Source organism: Elaeis guineensis, chromosome 1 (genome assembly GCF_000442705.2).
Source record: "Elaeis guineensis isolate ETL-2024a chromosome 1, EG11, whole genome shotgun sequence".
NCBI classification, from domain to species: Eukaryota; Viridiplantae; Streptophyta; class Magnoliopsida; order Arecales; family Arecaceae; genus Elaeis; species Elaeis guineensis.
The window spans coordinates 13,505,540-13,513,074 of NC_025993.2; positions in this window are offsets into that span (position 1 = coordinate 13,505,540).

Sequence of the window (7,535 nt, forward strand, 5' to 3'; positions counted from 1 at the left end):
TTAGTGGTTTTAGAGGATCGGATTTTGACTAAAGATGTAATTCATTCAGGACATTTATATATGTGGCCATATGAGATGCACTTAGCCTGAGAGTCATTTTCAAACTATATATATATAATAAATATATTTTTTTGAATAAAAAAGGAGTCTTAATCGATGTTGCCCAAATAGGAGAATGTCGCAAATTCTCATAAGGTGGGCTTCCATTGTTTATAAATCGATTTCTCATTCTGATTTGTTATAAGAAAATATGGGCTGAGTTATTATCTAAATGAATGGTTAAGGAGCCCATGATTACCTGTGATCATATTATTTTGGGCCTTATTGTCTTAGTCGTGTGATGTAGCAAATACTGGTGGTCTGATCGATTAATGGGCTCTATGGTGGGTAGACCAATTAGCATTACTAACTGAACTAGGTCCCTACTTCATTCTTATATATATCCACCTGTAGAGAAATCCTAGGACATAAAGTTATTTGCATTCCTAGGATGAACCTATCCTAATAAAGAGATAGGCATAAGGTGGAGATGGAGAGGAAGATCTACGCTGCTATTGTTGTTTTGTTCTTCTGCAGGATCCTGGTACAACGATCGTTAATAGCTGCTCAGAGATCACATGAGATATGATTGATTGATGATTATGATTATTATATTTTGAGGATCAATTGTTAAATAATTTTGTATTCTAATCTTCTGCATAAGATTCATGGGATAAATTTTTCTTCAATAAATTTCCTACATGCCTCTTGATTGTCATATAGTTCAGCTGCAGTTAGATGAATGTTACTAAGAAAGCGTTTTGCCAAATGTTTCACATGGACAATTATGTCATCACTTCAGCGAAATGTCTGTTGGAGGTCCCCCATAATTATTCACCAGAAGATAAAAACATGAAAATTAGATCATCAACATACTGTTCTTCTTTTTGGTAAGTCGGAAAACTTAAATAATACATGTGTAAATACATCCACGGGGAACAGAAAACAAAAAAATTTAAAAATTGAGGAGGAAGACATGTAGAAGAATCCCAAAAAGTAGTTCCTGTGTGATCATCAACTCACTGTTCATACATGTGCATGCAGCACCACAAGACAATAGGAAGTCAACAACAATTAGCTTACCGCCCTGAAGAGATCCAATCAAAATTTGGCCACATGAAGTCATGAGCCAAGGTCTTGGAACTACATAGCCATTGGAACCAACATGAGAACGTGCCCATCTCCATCCTAAATGAGAGATACCTTTCCCTCTGTGCAACCAAAAACTCATGCATGCATATGATCCAATGCCACAATTTTCAATTCCCAACCCGATTAGGTAGATGCAATTTATGGAATTCATGCTCAATTCCGTTAGAGTTTGGGGACCATATTGGATTCAATAGTTATCAAGTCTTAAGGCATGGCAATGCTAAGGTAAACTGGTTCTATTCAACCCACTTGCACCTCTTGTTCAAGTTTCAGGACAATTCTAGCAATGCTAGTAGTCAGATGCCATATATTAGGCAAACTGTTGGGCTATCTAAAATTTTTTAAATTTTTTATTTCTTTTAAATATTAACGATGAAAATTTTTCATCGTAAATAATTGAGTATTTGTGATGAAAAATAATTTTCATCATAAATACCTAATTATTTATGATATAATATTTTCATCGTAAATAATCTATAATTTTTAATTTTTTTTTTAAATATTTGGGATGAAATTTTTTTTATCATAAATAACTAGTATTTGTGACGGAAAGATTTTTGCGACAAAAAAAATCTTTCCATCACAAATACTAAATTATTTACGATAAAATATTTTCATCACAAATACTTTATAATTTTTATATTTTTTAATTTTTTTTTAAAATATATTGGCAATGAAAATTTTTTTATCATAAATAATTAAATATTTATAATAAAAAAATATTTTTTACCATAAATAATCTATACTTTTTGAATTTTTAAAGTTTTTTATTTTTTTAAATATTAGCGATAAAATTTTTTTTTAATAAATAATTGAGTATTTATGATAGAAAAAAATTTTATCTTAAATACCTAATTATTTTTTATGTAATATTTTTATCGTAAATAATCTATAATTTTTAAATTTTTAAAATTTTTTATTTTTTTAAATATTAGTGATAAAAAATTTTCATCGTAAATAACTTGTATTTGTGATGAAAATTTTTTTCCATCGTAAATACTCAATTATTTATGATGAAAAATTTTTATCTTAAATAATCTATAATTTTTAAATTTTTAAAATTTTTTATTTTTTTCAAATATTAGCGACGAAAATTTTTTATCGTAACTAATAGAGTATTTGCGATGGAAAGATCTTTTCATCAAAAATAATTAATTATTTACAATGTAATATTTTCATCATAAATAATCTATAATTTTTAAATTTTTAAATTTTTTTATTTTTTTTAAATATTAAAGATAAAAATTTTTCATCATAAATAATTGAGTATTTACGATGAAAAGTACTTTTCATCGTAAATAATCTATAATTTTTTAAATTTTTAAATTTTTTATTTTTTTTAAATATTAACGATAAAATTTTTTGTTGGAAATAATGTTATTTCTGATGAAAAAATATTTTTTATCATAAATACTTAAATTATTTATGGTGAAAATATTTTTATCATGAATATTTAAAAAATTAAAATTAAAATAAATATTCTATTATTTACGATAAAAATTATCATCGTAAATAATAATTATTTACGATAAAATTTCTTTTCTGTTGCTAATATAAAAGTATTGATGATGAAAAATAATTTTCATCGTAAATATTTTATTATTTATGATGAATTTTACTTTTCGTCGTAAATACTTATTATTTACGATGAAAATATTTTCATCATAAATAATTTTATCTCAAAAAATCTCTTTTCTTGTTGTGATTGTTTATTTTAGAGACTTCATCCAAGGGCATATAATTATTGATTCTATCTTGAAATTATTTTAGATTTACTGTGATAACAGTGCAGCTGTGTTCTTTTCAAAGAACAATAAAAGTTTCCAGCATCTCTATCCATATAAAGATAAGATTTTTTTTGACAATCAAAAATTTGATTAAAAAGGAGTCATTATAATTGAACACATAGAAATTGATGCATACTGATAGACCCATTAACCAAAGGACTTAGATTTATTGCATTTATTAAGCATATGAAAAACATAGATTTATTGGAATCTTTTGATATGATTGGTTAGTGGGAGCATTATGTTTGTTGAACATCATATAGATATCATAAAGTTGTTATTTTTTATTATTTTCATAATCAAATATTGTATTTATATCTGTGCACTTAAAGTTGATTGTAAATGTTATTTAAATGAAAGTCTTAAGTATAAAAGTATTGCTTAAGCATAAAGGTATTGTTTGAATCAAAGTCTTAAGCATAAAAATACCGCTTAAGTATGAAAATATTGCTTATATTGTAATTGGTATCATTGATATCATGATTCATCTTGAGATATAAATGATAAAATAATGACATAAGCTTAAAATTATTATAGCTTTCATTAGAAAGCATAAAGGTATTTCATTTGAAACCATAAAGTGGACTGATGATGAGCTTTGTATATTTTGATCATATGGATATAAAGTTCATACTATACGCACTACATCATTGGAATCCATATCGATAAGATTATTAACATTTGTAACCATAGAGGGGTCTAATATCCATAAATTGTATGAAGACTGCTATGATTCAATGTTAATGGTTTTAGAGGATCGGATTTTGACTAAAGATGTTGTTCCTTCAGGACATTTGTATATGTGGCCACATGAGGTGTACTTAGCCTGAGAGTCATTTTCAAACTATATATATAATAAATATATTTTTTAGAATAAAAAAGGAGTCTTAATCGATATTGCCCAAGTAGGAGAATGTTACAAATTCTCATAAGGTGGGCTTTCATTGTTCATAGACCGATTTCTCATTCTAATTTGTTATAAAAAAATACAGACTGAGTTATTATCTGAATGAATGGTTAACGAGCCCATGATTATCTGTGATCATTTATTCTGGGCCCTATTATCTTAGTAATATAATGTAGCAGATACTGGTATAGGTCTGATCGATTCATGGGCTTTATGATGGGTGGACCTATTAGCATTATTAACTGGACTAAGTCTCCACTCTACTCCTATATATATCCATCTGTAGAAAAATTCTAAGGCATAAAGTTATTTACATTCCTAGGATGAACCTATCCCAATGAGGAGATAGGAATAAGGTGGAGATGGATAGGAAGATCTACGCTGCTATTGTTGTTTTGTTCTTCTGCAGGATGCTGGTACAACGATCATTAATAGCTGCTCAGAGATCACATAAGGTATGATTGATTGATGATTATTATTATTATATTTTGAGGATCTATTGTTAAATAATTTTGTATTCTAATCTTCTACAAAAGATTCATAGGATAAATTTTTCTTCAATAAATTTCCTACATGCCTCTTTTTTTTGGTAAGCAAAAAGAGGACAGAGGGGGCATCCCAGCGTGGCTATCTCCCTTGGGCATCACCACAAGGCTCCAACCCCATCAAAGTCTCGGCATCAACCGACTCGAACCCAGGTCACTTGCATAGAAGCAAAGGTCTGTTCCACTAAGCCACTCCTTCGGTGGTCTACATGCCTCTTGATTGTCATATAGTTCAGCTGCAGTTAGATGAATGTTACTAAGAAAGCGTTTTGCCAAATGTTTCACATGGACAATTATGTCATCACTTCAGCGAAATGTCTGATGGAGGTCCCCCATAATTATTCACCAGAAGATAAAAACATGAAAACTAGATCATCAACATAATGTTATTCTTTTTGGTAAGTCAGAAAAATTAAATAATACATGTGTAAATACATCCATGGTGATCAGAAAACAAAAAAAAAAAAAAAAAAAAAATCAAAATTGAGAAGGAAGACGTGTAGAAGAATCCCAAAAAGTAGCTCCTGTGTGATCATCAGCTCACTGTTCATATATGTGAATGCAGCACCACAAGGCCATAGGAAGACAACAACAATTAGCTTACTGTCCTGAAGAGATCCAATCAAAAGTTGGCCACATGAAGTCATGAGCCAAGGTCTTGGAACTACGTAGCCATTGGAATCAACATGAGAACGTGCCTATCTCCATCCTAAATGAGAGATACCTTTCCCTCTATGCAACCAAAAACTCATGCATGCATATGATCCAATGCCACATTTTTCAATTGCCAACCCGATTAGGTAGATCCAATTTTATGGAATTCGTGCTCAAATCCGTTAGAGTTTGGGCACCATATTGGATTCAATAGTTATCAAGTCTTAAGGCATGGCAATGCTAAGGTTAACCGGATCTATTCAACCCACTTGCACCTCTTGTTCAAGTTTCAGGACCATTCTAGCAATGCTAGTAGTCAGATGCTATATATGAGGCGAACTGTTGGGCTATCTGTGGCCCAAGGAATAAAATCTCTGACCCAGCAAATGTTTCTTTCCAAATGGTGGACCGTTTCAATGAATCATAGGGATCAAAGGGACCATAAGAAGGTTGGTCATGATTCATAACATGGTACATAAGAACTTCACCTAGTCTGATAACTCCAAATGGCTTACCAATTAACTTAATCAGCTTAACAAGGTACGAATATGTTCTTGATCCACTATGAATTTAGAGGTTTGGACCTCTCATTCATTCTATGAAATACTAACCTCTTTTCTCTCCATGTCAATGGAATCGATCTCTATATCCTATCCTTTTGGATGCAATTTAGGCTTGCTTAGCACCTGAAAGTAAAGATATCAATGAGTCAGGCGGAGGACCATTCTAAACAGTTTGATGGTTTGATCCACAAAAAATGCGATAACAAACTAGGCTTGGTCTTAGCTTCTAGTCCGAAACGAATGAGGCCGAGTTGCAGGCCTGGAAGTTTAAAACAAGCAGGTACTACAGCCATCCAGTGTTGGTGACATACATATTCTTATTTTGGGTTTTTTGTTAGTAAGATAAATTTATTTGTGTCACATAAAAATGGCAAGGATTTCAAAGGCAGCATGCACTATGGTAGGATTTATGGGGCCCTTCCCCTAGTCCCATGGAGAGTAATGATCAGGTGGCCAAAATTGCACTGTTGGTGCTTCTAACACGCAGGTTTCAAAGCTCTATTATCCTATCAATTTATTTTGATATGCTTGACATTTGCACTGTCCGCATACACGGACAAGTATAACATTGATTTTTTTCATAAGGGATTTCAAAGCACTTCGGTCTTTTTCTTCCAACTATCTGCACAGATCTCGGCACAAAAATAGCACAATCCAAATGGTTGATGCCATGAAAGAAATAAAATCATTCTTTCACACGGAAGATACAAATGAAATCCGATCATTCGTTAAAATATTAATGGAGGAGCTCCTACCACCTTTCGTTGGAAGTCATTAAAATAAAACCAAATTTAAAAATAAAAGTTAGACTGTAAGCTCACTTATCGTACCTATACCTGCAACATGCACTTATCCACGTGGGTTCGGATTGTATCTCTCACATGAAAAATGATTGATCTGTTTCGCGACATCAACCATGGAGTCACATTTTACATGAATTTCAAAGTATTTTGAACCCTTTCTTTCAACTATCTATATAAATTTTGTTGGAGAAATGACGTAGGCTAAATGGTCGATGTTGTGAAAGAAAAAAAATCATTCTTTTCGTACGAAAGATACAACCAAAATCCTATCATTTATTAAAATATTAGAGCAGCTCCTACCATCATTCATTAGAAGTTACTTAAATAAAATTAAATTTAATAATAAAACTTAGATCATGAACTCACTTGTCGAACTTATATACGCAACATGAACTTATCCGTATGGATTCGGATTACATCTTTCACGTAAAAAAGTGATTGATCTTTTTCACGACATCAATTATATTGAGTCACATTAAGTACAGATTTCAAAGCACTTTATGATCGCTTTCTTCTAACTATCTGTATAGATCTCGATGCAAAAATAGTGCGGTCCAAATGATTGATGTCGTAAAAAAAAAAAATCATTCTTTCATATAAAAGATACAATTAGAATCCTATCATTTGTTAAAATATTGGAGAAGCTCCCATAATCACCGGTTAGAAGTTATTCAAAGAAAATTAAATTTAAAAATAAAACTTAGACTGTGAACTTACTTGTCACACCTATACATGCAGTATGCACTTATCAATATTGATTCGGATTATATCTTTCGTTGAAAGAATGATTGCTCTTTTTCACGGTATCAACCATTGAGTCGCATCTTGCATGGTCTTAAAGCACTCCAATCTTTTCTTCCACCTGTATAGATCTCCATATAGAAATAGTGCAATCCAAATAGTTGATGCCACGAAAGAAAGAAATCATTACTTTATATGAAAGATAAAATCAAATCCTTCATTCGTTAAAATATTGAAGGAGCTCACACCATCATTCCTTAGAGTACTAAAATAAAATTAAATTTAAAAATATAATTAAATCATAAACTCTCTTGTCAGACCTATATATCTGCATGCACTTATCC